Source organism: Centruroides sculpturatus, unplaced genomic scaffold (assembly GCF_000671375.1).
Source record: "Centruroides sculpturatus isolate CEXI.00-Female unplaced genomic scaffold, Cexi_2.0 scaffold369, whole genome shotgun sequence".
Taxonomy (NCBI): Eukaryota; Metazoa; Arthropoda; class Arachnida; order Scorpiones; family Buthidae; genus Centruroides; species Centruroides sculpturatus.
In genome coordinates this window covers 1-17,060 of record NW_019384649.1, presented here as the reverse complement: position 1 = coordinate 17,060, position 17,060 = coordinate 1, and the positions used below count along the sequence as shown (strand labels likewise).

The window sequence follows — 17,060 nt, the reverse complement described above, 5'->3', positions numbered from 1 at the left end:
CGTGTCCCGGCTGCGGACACGTGTTGTGTTTTAGTCGACTCCCGTACGAAATTTCTTTGCACGAAACTCTTTTAAGTGCCGTCGTTGCGTTTAGGTGACGGACCGCTTGTACGCACGTTAGGGTAAATTGCTGCAGAACGAAACACTTGTCACGACTTGGGCTCGCGATCGAATACGAATGCTTTTTCCGCATGGTTGCGCTACGTGCGGCGTAGCTTTACTTTTGTCCTACAAATACAAATTACACGTAAGAGAGTTTCTTCGTTCCGGGTCGGTCCGTGTCTTTTGTCCTCTCTACTGCAAATGGAGTTCGAACGTTCTAGCAATTTCCCGTAGGATCGAACGTCAGCTCTGTCGTGAGTATAATCTTGAACTTTTTCTGCGTTAAGTATATCCGAATTCCATTAATATTTATATACATATATTTGTTTCTTTACAGAATGAAAAGCTGGCGGTTTTGGCGGTGGCTACGGCCCAAGAAGATGAAGAAGTGTGAAAGGGTTCTCATTCCGCAATTGATGGAGAGTAGTGTTTCTCAAACGGGATCCCGGTTGTTTTTTTAACCCGGGAAATACCCCGGGAAATCCCGCAAATTTCTTAAAAATTCACTTTTTTTTCTTATTTTGTGTTAAGGTTAAGAAATTTTGCAAATACAAAGCATAATTATCTCATTCACTGTCAGAATACATTTGTATTTATTAATTTTAAACCTACCTATTAGTTTTTTTTAATTTTTGCTCGTTATAGCATGTCACAAATGGTCAATAATCAATATATAGCTTATTTGTGGCAGGACTATAAAAATTCTTTACTTGTCGGAACCTGTAATATCTGGAATAATTGTGCTTACGCTGTCTTGAGTTTTAACCATGCCCAGTAGCTTCAATAAATGCCTGACGCCAGATTGTGCAAATTGGGCAAGGATACAAACGAGTACAAAGTCTGCAAGTATGAAGTTTTTCTTCATAAACCTGATTATTAAAGCCAAATGAATTGCCGAATTATCGAGCTCTAAGCTTGATGCCGCTATTAAAGCAGCCAAGGTAGACAAATCAAGAATACTAGAGAGCGAAAGAAGTACTACAATCTCGAAAACGAACTCGAAATCTTCCAGGCTACAGGTGAAAAAACACATAATATCTGTCTTCTCTTAAATGCATTAAACACTATTCCAATCACATCAATTGAATCGGAAAGGGCATTCTCGGTGGCAAGACTTTTCATTACTAAAATAAGAATTAGAGTGAGTTATCGGAGTATTGACCATCTTTGCTTTTTAAAATCTTATAAAAGTTTGCAATATTTTGTATTATATTTTATTTAAAAAACGAAAATTACCTTCTAAATTAGAAGTTCATTTTTTTAATTTTTAACTCAATTCAAAACATTTTTTTTGTTGTTGTTGTATGCAGTTTCCAGCAAACTTTAATTAATTTTTTTCTATTTGTGAAAATTTCTACGTTATTTAAAGGTAATTTTTATTATAGGCCTATAGACCTTACACAGCATTATTAATATGATTTTGGAGGTTACAGAACTTTAAAATTACTTTAAAAAATGGAAAATAATTATATCATTTAATTTCAAGATATTTTGTATACCTTAAAAATAATTAATTCTATCCCGGGATTTCGGGAAACAGTTCACTTTTATCCCGGAATCCCGGGACAAGCAAAAGACCGGGAAATGAGAAACCCTAATGGAGAGGGTCTTTTTCCCCTTTGAGCGGGGAGAGGAACTCTCTTCCATCGATTGCGGAAGGGGTTCATTCTTCACGGGATCGCCTTCAGGAATAGCAGATGTCGACGGCATTCTCTGTTCCGCGTTGAACGGAGAGGAGGCATTTCGCCATTCGGACGTATTCCGAAAAGTGAAATGTCTCCATGTTGACGACATCATTTTTGCCGCACAGGGGGAGGAATGTTTCGATCATTCCTCCCTTTTCCAACGAGTGGGATCCTCTCGTTCGATGTGGGCAAGGATGCAAAAGGAAAAGCGTCGCTTCGTAAGAGATGCGAACGACTTTTTCCTTTGCTATTTCTGAAGGATATTACTAACTTACGATAAGAAGGCAAGATGTTTTTTATTTTTTTCCTCTTGTCATACTAAACATTCAAACTAAAACCTTAAATTTAATTTACTAATCTAGATGTAAGTAGACAAGGGGTTTTTAATTTTTTTCCCCTTGTCGCACTCACATTAGTTTAGTAATTCACATCCACGCACATAATCATCATCATCCCTCACGCTGAAACACAGTTCAAACAACGACATTCGTCGCATCCAATCACCAACGATTCCATTCACGTGCATTATAAACAATACCGTTCACAACCCGAAAACGCTTCCCAAAATCCAACCTCTGGGTCCACGTCCCGGGAAGCGGTAACGTCGGCCGCAATGGCCGATGGCCAAAGAGGCTCTGGTAACAATTTACTTTTGATATTAAAATCTGAATTTGAATTGTTATAACAAAATCATTTACTTGTATCCAAATATTTTTTTACTGATTATACATATATACAGTACACATACACACACAGTGGAACCTTCCAATGTGACCATGTCGGTGACATGGTCACACCTTCCTATAGTGACCAGTTTTATTTGGCCTAAAATTTACTCGGACTTAATATTTTAATCGTTATTGACATTTACAATATTTTAAAAGCTTGTTTCTTCCTTCAAAATTAAGCCTTTTGCCATTTTATAATAATAATAATATCTCATGATACAGATGGTGCCATACAATTTCAACTTTCTGTTACTCCTAGTGTTTTTCGATGGGAAAGTTACGCAACTCGTTGCTGAATTTTTTTTTTTTTTTTTTACTGATCGTGACGACAAAAACCATTCGAAATAAAGTCTGTTTACATTTATACGTTTGAATCTTTTATACTGTGATAAATAAACGCGTTGTGGTATTCGCCATCATTCCAAAACTATGAATTTGATACAAACTTTGTCCTTAATCATTATATAGACGCTAGTAGTACCTTTGATTCCGTCTTACCAAATATTTTTCTTGACTGGCTTCATGAATATAATATCGATCAGCGATTCATTCATGGCTCAATGATTTCTTTTTGATACGAAAATGTAAAATTAAATTAGGCGATTATGTATTTCTTGACAATTTCTTTGTGTTCAACAAGGTTCTATTCTCAGTGGCCTTTCTTCTTTTCATTATATATCACAACCTTCTTTGTCATCTTAAATCCCATGTTGTAGTTTATATTGACCATATTAAGTTGATATGTTCCAATCCAAAGATCCTACAATCTGATATTTATTTGCTGAAAATCTATTTGAATCTCCTGATCTCAGGATTAATACAAAAAAAAACTACAGTTTTGTGCATAGAAAAAGCATATGTCTGTACATCAACTTGTGTATTCATTTACTATAATTTTTTACAATTAATTAAAAAATTTCCATAATATTTTATCTTAAAGAAATTTTAAAAACTGTCTGTTAATTAATATAACTTCTAAACACAGTATTTATTATCTTAAGCATTCCTATATTTTTATGTAAGTCTATTAACTGAAATGAATGATTGGTGATTGATATATAATTAATAAAAAATATTAGTCCAGTAAAACTATTTTATTTTTTATTTGCTAACAAATACGGCATTTTCCATTTTCATTGAAAAATCTGAAAGTAAATTGTAAAGTGCAAATGGAAATTTTGTTTAATTTAGCCTAAAATATTATGATCAACAAGAAACTGATACACATATATTTATAAGTACTTCATAAAAAATTAATTACAAAATATACATCCTGCCCCATAGAAAGCTATAGTTTACCGTTAAATATTTTAAATTCCAGATTAGACTAAAATTTGCAAATGTTTACTCAATATGAAAATTACAATTTTTAAATCAAAATCTAAAGAATATAAACAAAATATTTAATTGTTAACTAAAAAATCATTCAATTTTACTTCGTTGGGTAAGATGGGGTGGAGTAAAAGTTGAAAAATAGTAGCATTTAGTGAGTTTTTAAGTGTTCTTTAATTTAGTTGTAGAAATCTGAGCTTATAATAAAAGCTACACACTGCGAATGAAAACATTAACTTACATAAAAAAGGTAGACGTGGTAAGGGTATTTTACACATGCTACTTTTAATGTAGTTTAGAATACTCCCGTATTTAACAAAATAATAATAAAAGTTAAATGGAATTTTTTACATAGACTTATAATGGAAACACGAAATTCGATGTACTGTCGTTATTGTTTTTTAAAAATAATTTCTGTGCAAGGTATAATACGTTAAGATATGCTGGGTCAATTTTTCAAGAAAAGTAGGGAAAAAAGATACGTATTTTAAAAAATTTGGCAAGAACAACTTCGCTGTATTTCGAATGTTGGGTAGACGATAATCTTTGACCTCTGAAATCTCCCGTTCTAAGAACTTTAAAATTTGGCCTCTGTCGCAACACGCCATTTTATTAGCAAAATTTCGTTCGAGTCGTTACTTCACAAGATTTATCAATTTGAGTCGCTACCAAGGAAGCTTTTGTTCGCTTCTTTAATAGCGACTCAAAACCACCAAATTTTCATAGCATCAATGCTCTTATACACAAGCTACCGTATCAAATTTTATTTCTTAACTCTTAGACATCCTGTTGTCTTCTTGTTATATAGCTTGTGGATAAGAGGCATTCATTCGATTATTTTGTACTGTACATTAAATTGATTTAATGTCCAAAATGCCAAAAAGAAACAGCGTGTTTACTGATAATTGAAAAAAGTCAGCGATCGTATTGACGAAGTTAAATATGAACTGTGCTTTTCAGAATTTTCAGTAACTCGTGGGCGTTCTGACATTAAAAATCACTTTAAATGTGCGAAACATAAGACAAACCTAGTAGCAATAGAAATTCCTCAAATATCTTGTCACATTTTAAAAGTACCTATTTAAGTGATAAAGAATTTTTAAAGATAGTTTACACTAGTGAAAAATATTAATAATTTCTTAATAATAAGGTATGTTCAGTTGAGATGTTAAAAAATGCTTTTAATTCATTGTTTTTTGTTAACGACTTTTTACATAGCCTTCTCGATCATAATTACTTATCTTAGTAGGCTTTATTTTCTGTTGTGACTATTTTCTCAAAATTGTCCCGGTTTGAGAAAAAAATAAGTAGAGCATCGATTATCCGACTCAATTGGGGACTCGGGTTGGTCGGATAACCGAAAATAACGAAAAAATACATTATTTGTATAGTATACAGTAGAGCGTCGTTTATCCGAATCAATTGGGGACTGGGGTGGTTCGGATAACTTATTTTTCGGATAACGAATCATGTACGAAAAAATATATTAATTTATTCCATGTTGAAATTTCTCTACGTTGCGTGTCGCTTCGCGTTGAATTTTCGTCGATGTTAAGCCTAACGAAGACTATTGTATCGTTAAAAATTATTTTTTTATTTTGTACAAACAAAATAAATTTATTGAAAAATATAAAAACATTAAAAAAATATACTTCAGATGTTAATTTAGTATCAAAAACGTAAAATATTTGAGTAGCCCGAGAAATAGCCGAAGATTGCAGCGTCACAGCACTAGCGAAAATTTAAATTTGCCTACTGGAATGCTTTCGGATAACGGACGTTTCGGATAACCGACGCTCTACTGTATTACTATATCCCATGTAATTAGTATATCGCTATTAACCTACTTCGCGTTGAATTTTCATCGATGTTAAGCCTAACAAGTTTTTTTAAAAATAATAATTGTCGCTATTGTATCGTTAAAAATTATTTTTTGAATTATTTTATTGCTCACAAAATAACAATTCATAATTAGAAAATTAGGTCTCGTTTAAATACTGGCCTCCCTTTCACGGTCGAGCTAGTGTTGCCAGCTAAAACGCAAAAATTTAAAAATAATAATATTAAAGTAGCCAAGACATAGCCAAATATTGTAGCGCCACATCACTAGCGGACATTTGAAATTTGCCTACGAGAACGGTCGGTTAACCGATGTGACGGTTAATCGGGGGTCGGATAATCGATGCTCTACTGTATGATGGTAAGCCTATTTATTTTTTATTTGTTTTTGGGTTATCCGAAAGCTGAAAACGATTAAAATATTTATTAATTGCGAAAATGTATACTATATGTGACACTATTTTCCTTCATTATTTTCACTTTATACTGACTAAAACTCTCACCCCTCCTCTTTCCTTGTGGGAATGGAATTTCCAAAAATCCCTTCTTAGTGTGTACTCTCATGACGTACAATAATAAAACGCAGTTCAAAACACAAAAAATCGCATCTAAAATAGTACAGTATAAGCTGAGTTCTTTAGTGTAATCCTTAATCCTCTCCTGCGCTGGGGAATTTCAAAAATCCTTTATTCGTGTACGTTCTAACGACGACCGTGTATTAAATTTCAACTCCTAACCGTTTGGTCTCTGCGCATATCATCATCAACCCACCTCAATTATAAGTTTATTTTTCGCTACGTGTAAACTAGCAAATCGAATGGAGATAGAAATTTATTGATTTACAGAAGCCCAACAGATATTTTGATGTCTGATGTACTTTAAGTTAGGATTATGTAAACGTAACTGCCGAGTTTCATCGCAATTGGTCGAACGGCCTAGGAATGTATAGCGAACAAACATTCTCATTTATATATATATAGATATGTAAATGTGAATTCCTTATAACTCTTGCAATTTTTGTTCAATCCAGATGAAATTTTGGTTATATCCGTTTTATGTTTCGACGAAAAGTATAGAACGAACGTTTTATAGATTTCGGATCAGTGATTGCAGTTACGTTGCCCTGACGTTCTACTATTCAGACGGAAGTAACGATCTAACCAGCCCGTTATTAAAGTATTAGCGCTCATCTAACTAACGTACTGTACTACATGGAATTTATCTTTTGTTTTATCAACGTGGAATTAAGAAATGGCTTTTACAAGGGCTGCAGAAACAGCATCACAACGTCAATCATCAAAACAATATTAAGATGATTATTACTAAAGGAAGACAGCAAGGAAACCTTTTAAAAGACAATAGAATGTTTACTCAAAACGTAGTATATAAGGAAATTTTATATAGATTTTAATATTATTCTAATATAAAGGCATCATTCTGTTTGTGTGTGTAAGTGAATTCTCTGTAACTCCTACTTTTTGTCCACTTCAGATGAAATTTTGTTTTATTTCTCTTTATGTTACAACAGATAGTATAAACTACTTAATTTGTAGAATTAGCAACTCTTCTTGAAATCTCTTGTTCTCATAAAAAAAATTCCCTGTCATGCTTGACGAGGAATTTCTAGTATGCAATAACGTGATATCTTACACAAAACGCTATTTGTCAGGAAGATATGATGATGGATTCTGCATTCTGTCAGACTATTAAAGTATGCTTGTATGGGGTGGTACTGATACAGAGTATGAAAATTTGAAAATGGACAATACAGGAGATCAAGACTGATAATAAAACTGGGTCTATAAATATGACCTGGAAGCATAGTAGTAACTAGCAATCTGAACATCTTCAGATGAACCAACATCTATGAAAGTCTCAGAAGTGTTTACTGTCATGTAGTGGCTATGTTCTTGACCGAAGTAGTCAAGTTGTAACTGTATGTCTAGAGAATCTAATGACTTTCACTGTAGTAAGCATATCATTTATCTACTTAATACAAGTCTTTCAAATTGTTGGAGATATCTAAAGATCAAATTTCAGTATATCCTGCTACAACATAATGCTTCAGAACACATGTTGATGGGGACAATGGATTTCCTTATAAAATTAAATATTCATCTAGTTAATCATTCTAGTCCAGAACAGATACCTTTGATCTACTTTCTATTTCCAAAGTCAAGAAAGTGCTTTTTGAACAGCATTTCCAAAGTGCAAAAGAAGTGCAACTTCTGTCTACAGACAGTATATTGAAAGCAATTCAGAAACTGCACAGTGTGATTATTTAAAAAAATAAATATAGTAGACAGTCTATATACAATTAGATATGCACATGAAAATCATGTTTTTGTGTACATATGTATATATGAAGTTTAAAATTAAGTTTATTCTATAAATTGAACAGATTTTAAATAAAAAATGCAAATATTGGTGGTTTATCTATATACTACTAGAAGTCAGATTATTTGGTTTGTTATAATTAAATACAGAAAATGCAACACAAAATACCACCACATTTTTAAGAATTCTATACCCCAAATGAGAATAGAAACAAAACAAGTTTTGCTAAAATTGAGCAATGGATTATTGAGTTATTGCTGTGCATTCTGCTGATATCATTTTAGTCATCAATTACTGTCTTATAACTATACTTAAATCATCTGGTGAGTTAATTTTGGTATTATCTTGCATTCTCTAACTTCTGAGTATTAGGTGACCAACCGGGTTGAGGATATAGTAGTATATAATGATAAATTTGATTATAACTTAGATAAGAGTTGTAATCATTTAAAATTTATTTATACAATATATACAAAATAGAATGGCTGTCCTCTATACACTTCTAAACCATTTGACATATTCATCTGTATCTTACCAACCTTACTCAGGAAAAAATACAAATCAAATGTCAGTTGCATTTGAATAGAACAAAAATTTTTAAAACATTCTAGAATAAATATTTCAAATGTTGATAGCCAGATCTTTGGAAGTTATAAATAAATGAAAATATAAAGATGTGTATGTAAAACATATATAAAAATAATATAAGAACAAGTAATAACAACTGAGTATGAGCATTACCCCCAATGTGCATGTTATCAGTTCATATAATGTCACTTAGCATATATTTTAGAAAATGCTCTTCATGCCACAGGTTACAGCATCAGCTCACACCTTGTCTTGCAAGACTAAGATTAAAACCCGAGATGATCCAAGGTTTATTTTGAGGGGAATCTATAAAATGAGATATGCTGAGGTGTTACACATCTATAAAATACTACTATTATCTATCATACAGTATCATCTATTCTTTATAAATTTTTAGCAGTAAGTGACTAAACTGGTAACAGGTGCTCTAGTTTACTATAAAGAATATATACAGTATATGCATGATAATCAAATATTTCAAATTAAATACAAATAGAAATAAACTACTTACTTAAAATAACACAATAAAAATAAATACAGTATGCTATTGCTTTTGGTTAATCAATTATCTTCAGGTATAAAACTCAAAGCATGACCAAATGGCATTGCCACAGATATTGGGCATTAATGTAAGAATGAAATGGAAGTACAATCAACATTAAAAAAAAGGATATAATAAGAAACATAACATGATTTTTCAATGCCTAAAGACATCTAATTAACTAAAAATGTTAGTGCATTTGTTTTTCCTTTGTGTTTCAATTTATAAGTTAAATTGAAATAGCAAAAAATATGAGAAAATTCTAACTTGTTCTCAGTCCATCCGATTATCCCTAACAACCCTAATTTCTCCAAACACTGAAAAAAATTTCTATTTATTTATTATACTAAAATTATGGACTGTGACATTAAACACTATAAACTCTGATTGCCTTACTAAGAAACACTTAATGAAGTCATGAAAGAATATGTTTGCAAGAATGCTTACAGTCTTTGAGTACTCCTATTATAAATTGTATATAAACTGCATTTTCTTTAATATGCAGTAGACAACAATAAAAAGAAATGAGCTGAAAGAAGTCATTCAACCAAAGAAAATTCATCACAGAATTTTAATGAGTTTTCTGATTTGTGAGATAAAATTCATTCAATCACATGAACCTGACATGGTACGGTACTACCTGACTACCAATTAATCCAAAATAAAATGAGATAGTAAGCCTACTATAATCAATTACATATCTCATTACATTCTAAAATTAAAATGTTTGAAACATTATAAAAATGCTTTAATGGAACAAAACAGCATACAAAAAGAATTGTAGTGCATTTGAGTACTAAGTAAATAATCATCCTAAATAATGATTTTAAAAAGTTATAAAATTACGATACTATAGTCATGTATTGTTGTAATCATTACATAAAAACAATTACAAGATAAATTTATAGCATAAGCTAAACTGCTGAACATTATCAAATTTGTAAATTTATCAACAAAAAAAATAAAATAAAAAAATGTAATGCAAAACAAACTGAATTTGACAAGTTCAAGATTTAAACATAATAATTACTTTACATATATAACAAATTGTTTCCATATTTCAAAATATAGAAACAATTTGTATATTTTTGTTAATTGTTAATATATTTAAATAACTCAAAAACAGCATAGTAGATTGTTACTTGTGTAGTATCTTTTGATATTTGCTATTAAATTATTGTACCTTATTTTTATATTATTTTAATAACAAATAATTTTGATTACAGAATATGACTTACCTAATTGCTGAAATGAAGTTCAAACTGATAAGGAAGTTTTATGACGATATATGTTTTGATGATGAGTGTTACATAATAAATAAAACCAAAAAATAATTTAAATGTTCCATTTCAAAACTGTTGATATTTCCATCTGAAATTAATCCTCTTTTTATTACTTCTCTTAATAAATTTGTATTTTTGAGAATTTTATTCATATTTTATCTAATAAAGTATATATATATTTAAGAGAACTGATTGTTTTATTATAAATAAAGTATATGAAAATAATTTTAAAATATTAAATTCCTATTTAAAAGCATATTTTTAAATCTAAAAAGTAAGCTGTATAGACAATATTATATTTATCTTCTATTTAAATTTCTTCATAATTTTCACATATTTACTGTATTTATTCTAATAAACAGTATCCTCTAATAATAAATATTTTATCTATTGTAAGATGATAAGACTTATAAACTGAGAAACTGCATATCATACCTAGTATTGCCACTGCTACTGAAATTTTGTTAGACATACAGAAATATATTTCTTACCATATGTTAAAATAGTTTAAATGTTTCATTGCTGTTCAAGTTAAAATAATCATAAAGTGAAAACAAGTTACTGAATTTATTCCATTAATAGTCACACACAATTTCCAAAGAACAGAATAGCTGTGAATATTATGAACATATATGTATTTGAACACAGGATAGATCATGTAATTAAAGAAAAACATTTATAAATAATACAAGATTAGTGTATATTTTTAGAACAAACACTAATTAGCATAACTTCTTGTAAAACTGAATTGGCATTTACCCAGTAGACTGGATGTAACTTTGATGCTGTAAAATAAGTTATAGGAAAAACTTGGCTGTTTTAATATTAATTGTGACTATTATTGAATAAATTTGGTATAAACACCACCCTCTAATAGAGAACAGTTGTAAGATGAAAAAGTTATAGACAGCAAACTGTTTACAGTATTTGCCCCCCATTTTTTAATAGTATCAGTAAAATTTTATATAATGGATTTTTATGAATTAATTCAATCATATTTTATAATCACTGTTAAATTTCATTTCAAATGGATTCAACTATCCAAATAATTATAAAAAGTTTTTATCACTTTCATATTCTATGTAGGAAATATTAAAATTAATATTTATTCATTTTAAATATAATAATTACCATATTAGTAACTTTAGTGAAACCAAGTGAAAGTGTATATGTGAAATATACAGATTATTGATATTGTTACAGTAGTGCAAAAATTGATTTATGTTTGTTGTAATTTTAACTTTAAAATAATTATACAAATTTCAACTTCATTCAACTAGCTTTAAAATATTTTATTTTTATCATTATTAAAAAATAAAAGGAGCTAATTATTTTGAAAAAGAAAAAAAATGTTTGTGTATAACACATACATGCGCACTTATAAATTTTTATACTTTCAGTAATTAAAGGCTCTATTGCAGGGGTGGTCAAAACTTGGCGCACTGGAGGAATACAAGTGGCGCTTCAGTCGGTTCCGAGCAACAGTGCCAGATTTGGCTTCATTACATAGGAAATTAATTTTTTACAGTGTGTCTTGGCAAGTGTATTTCCCATACAATTCGGTGCAATCGAACTGTTGACCTTTTTTTTTTTTTTTGCTTGTACATTACACGATGCATTCGTGTTCATGTACACCACTGATGTCATACAGAACTATTTTATACGGGTAGCTACACTACAACCACATTTTTCATTGCTTGTTCTTTGGCAAATCTGAATTTTCGTCTTATAAATTGAAATACTTAAATAAGGGGTGGCCGAAATTTTTCTCCGCCCCGGGCTGCTAACACTCATGGTACGCCACTGCGCATGTGAACTCGTCTATCAAAAAATTGGCGCATGGTATGCAAAAGGTTGGCTCTATTGTACTGTACATTCTTAAATTCCAAACAAAGTAATAATATTCTTTTAAAGTATATTTTAGAACTATTTCATATGTATAAAAATTATCGATTTTATTTTATATCAATACATTGACATTAATTATATAAATTACTCTGAACTATTTATGATTTTCCTAGTTTATAGTAATTGAATTTAATTAATTTAAATATATAAAATATGTTTAACCATTAATAGATAATAAAATTTTTTTTAAGTACAAAAGAATAATTTGAACAAATTCAAAATATAAAAAAAAATAAATAAATATATGTACAATTAAAGAGGATTTAAAAAATTACTTTAATATAAAAATACTAAAATGTTAAGTAAGAGAATGTATCTCCAAGCTATGTGCATGTGAAAGATAAAAGGTTAATCGATTACATTCATATAAAATTAACAATGCTAATAAAATAACATTGAAAAGCTAAATCTAAACCCTTTAATATGTCATTTGTTTAAATCCTCTAAATTGTTAATAATAATGTATAAATCATAAAATTAATATTTTAATTAGTATTAATTTCATTCATTAAGTGTTTTGGGCTTTAAGTATTATTATCTACATAACTACTAAATAATTCAATTATAAAATAATTTTAAAATATTTAATACTTTAATTTAAATGATCAGAAGGCGTCTCAAAATTAATTAAAAACAATTCAAATTGTTTTTCACTTTTTTTAATATCTTGTTATTAATGATTTTAAATCTTAATTAAAATGATAAAAAATAATTCTCTTAATATATATATTAATTTTCAGTCATTTTTATCTAAAGATTAAACATTATAGATATTTCATATAATTATCTGAGTAGTTCTATTTTCAATTTTTGTTAAATTTTCCTGTAAATTTAGTTTTAAAGAATTAATGTTTACATAAAAACATATAGATTGTAAAGAAATCATGTTCTGTCAATTTGTAAGATTGCTGTTGTTCAAATAGAAAATAGCTAATAAATCTGCATGAACATAGGTTTTTCTAACAATCAATATGATCAACTTGCAATTGTCAAAAACATTAAATTTCATTCTTAAAAATTTATTCTTAAAAAAGTTTAAATGTATGTTAAGAAAATCAATTGAGCTTATTGAGTAATGTTTGTGATGCCAATTAAATATGCAGAATAAAAAGTCTGAACATCTTGAAATTGTCCCATTTAATATTTTTTAAGATGCAAGCTGAAGTACTGAACACTGTGTTTGAAAGAGAAATTTCAAGAGATTTTACAATGCCGTTAGCATGCTGATCTAAGCACCAAAGGCAGAATTAACATTAAAAAAGGTGCAAGCATATTAGCTCTTATGAGAGCTCTTGTATGAGAACGTTTGTATTTTAAACATGATTGGTGAATTTTTACAGAAAAGTATATACATTATGTAAATCATTTTTTACAGTCACAATTTGGAATGCCGTACATAATATCTAAGTAGTTCCTAGCATCCATTCATATTCCATCCATATGATTTTGTGACTGTTTTATCGAAATGAATAGCACAATTCTACATAAAAAAGTGTAATCAAAGTATCACCAATTCTTCCCTGTATCATACCAATACTTTCTTGAATATCTTATATCATTACTCTAGTTAACTCTCTTTTACAATATTAAACATTTGTATTAAATTTTTTAACTTAAAAATACAAATAAAAAATTATTTTTTAAAAAAATAGTCACTCTGTGTTTTTGTTGAAAATTTTCCTAATAGAAGACATAATTTTGGAAGAATTTTTAACTTTTTTCTTCTATTCAATATTATCCAGATATCTGATGACTGTTTCAGTCAAAATCATGTTATTTTTAATATTTATAAAAACAATATATAAAAATTTATAAACTGTAGAATTGAGCTCTCCTCATTTGTTCCTCCTACATTTTTTTATTATATATATGTATATATATATTTTTTTTTATAAATTTCTAGTTATAAATGCTACAATTTTAAAAGAAATGATATAAGCATTCTCTCTCTCTAATTTAAAATCAGCTATCTGGATAATAATATATTGCAAAAAATAAAAGAATAGCCTTAATTTTGCCTTTACCTAACAACCAAAAAGCAGCACAGATGAAAGCTTGTATTGACTATGAGTAGAATCACTCAAGATTCCAATCCATACATCCATGTCATCATTTGATTTTGCAATCATTGTTCACTTCATCCATACAAGATATGTGTACCAAGCAAAAACTGGTACCACATTTCCTGAGCAGAAAATTTTAATTATTTTACTAGCAAAGTTTTAGTCATTGGAACAGCCACTTGGTTGGAGTTTATAGTTTCTCCCTGATTTTCCTAAGTATCTGATACAGCTATTATCCATTCCTTCTGCAAATGTGTAATATATGTCAAGACAATATGGCAGTGTTGTGTCGAGGGATAGTCATATTATCCAAACTTGACCATTTTTTCAAACCATTCCGATGTAATTCAGCTAATTTGTCACCACAAACCCTGGACATAGCCTGAAAAAACAATATAGATAAATAGAAATCAATTAATTCTTAAATTGATTACACTAATTATAACAATAATATTTATATTACTGGTAATTATTGTTTAAATATAAGTCTTACCAAAAAAACTATTAATTGAGCCATTCACAAGCCAAATCAATTAACTTCACATTTCAAATTTTTTTTTTTTAATTTTAGTGTGAAAGTACTTTAAGTAGCCTAATCATAACTTTTTATATTCATAATAAGTTTTCCTAATAATAAGGATTGATACCACTTAATGACAAAATTTTATTGGCCATCGAAAAAAATCTTTATTTCAGAAGCAAACCTAATTAACTCCATACTATAACATTAATCCACCAGCACACACTGCAATTGCAATGCTGCAGTGTGCACTGGCCAGTGCTTTGTAGATAACAGTAAATTATTTAATGTTATCTCATCACAAAAAGTAAGTAAAAGAAATTAGTTAGTTACAGTCCAACTGTCACAGAAGTATACTTATGGAATATTAAATAATTGTTTTAATTTTGGTGACAATTTTTTTAGAAAAAAAGAAAAGTTATACCTGTTATATCAAGACAGATAAAACTAAAAATAATTTTTTTCATTCCTCCTATTAAACACGATTCTTATAAAAATTTAAGAAGAAATTGACACAATGAGACCTCAAATATAGCTGACAAAGAAGACATCATTTATGTTGCTGAATAATCAATTTAAACAAAATAACAACAACCATTGTAACAGAATAGTTATTCATTTTTGCAAAAATCTTTAATAAAAAATGTATCCTAATGTGAAGACTGAATTTGATGTTATTACATTTTTCAACTGTCAAATCTATTAAGTCCCTCAATCACACCAAAATCGTAAAGATAATAACGATGATAGCATAGCTATGTAATCTTATACATTTTATGTCATTAAATAAAAGCTACATCCACAATAATACATTCTACAATGTTTATTTGAATTTATATTTTACAAAAAATTTTAAAAAACAACATATATTGCTTTGTCACTTTTCTCCACTTTTTGTTTTATGGAGTTAATCGATTCGGCAAGTGAGCGGCACAATTATTAATCAAATCAAATAACATTGTTAATATAATTTTATAGCTTGTCACATTAAAAAAAAAAAACATTTTATATTTATAACTAAAACAGTTATTTTAAGATATCAAAGTAAAAATTTATTATAGGTTCCAAACAAATGTTCCATAACAGACACTGTGGAAAGATTGGAAATTTTATAACTTTTGTAGCTGCCAAAAATCTTAATTTTATTATTAAAATATATAGTATATTAATATTTTAGCTTATACTTATTTAAATTTTAACTTAGGTTGTTGTTGTTTTTTTATGTATGTATGTATATATATTAAAAATAAAATACAGTAACCACCTAAGTTAATGAGTTAAACAGGCTGATGCATAAAAAATATTACCAAACCATTATAAACACAAATGAGAATGTTACTGTGTGCAATACAGAGCTGTGGAGTCAGAGTAAAAAAAAAATTCTGGCCAGAGGAGTTGGAGTCAGAATCAGGAATAATGTATCAACTCTGACATTTCTCTCTCTCTTTTTTTTTGTTTTGTTTTTTACAGAAAAATTTTTCAAGTTTACTATTGGAAATTGGCAAAATGCAGTTTCTTGATATGAAGACTCTCAGGTAAATAAACTGGGGTCTCAGGCAATGGTTTAAATTGGAAAATTGACAAAGGTGGTTTATTTGTATGAAGTTTCTCATGCTATTCAGTACGTTAGAACCATACATAAGTCAACAACAAAACAGAGACAGAGATAAAGATGAATAAAGATAAGATAACATATATTAATTAATTAAACAAATTCTTCTTTACAATTAAGGAGAGTTTTTGTGGTATTTCTCAGAAAATAAAATATTTACAAAAGTTTGGATAAAACTCAATATATTTTGGGTTATTGACCCACATTCAGGGCAGGATTGGCATTGGAGTCAGCCTATTAAAATTATCAGGAGTTGGAATCGAGTGTTTTTTTATGAACTCCACAGTCTTGGTGAATAAATAAATGTTATATAGTAGTAATATTTTATCTGCTACCTATAGTATAACCTCATTATTTCAATATCAGATAATTCAAAGTATCATGTAATTTGAAGTCAAGTCTAGTCCTAAGCCAAGAGAATAGGATTTTGCATATACAGTGGTACCTCGGTATACGTCTGCTTTAGAATACGTCCAATTCGGAATACATCCTGTTTGGACAAAACAAATTTTGCTCGGTATA

At 29.1% G+C, this 17,060-nt stretch overlaps 1 protein-coding gene across 1 annotated transcript in view; it reads right to left on the bottom strand.

Annotated features, from left to right (window-relative positions):
• LOC111626257 overlaps positions 1 to 15,021 on the bottom strand; it is an 88,400-nt gene extending 73,379 nt beyond the window's left edge. The window contains exons 1-2 of the mRNA XM_023369573.1: positions 14,368 to 15,021; positions 10,391 to 10,523 (exon numbers count right to left, since the gene is read on the bottom strand). The gene's annotated coding sequence lies outside the window, so the exon portion shown is untranslated. The remainder of the gene's footprint in view (positions 1 to 10,390; positions 10,524 to 14,367) is intronic.
• Between the last annotated feature and the right edge of the window lie 2,039 nt (positions 15,022 to 17,060).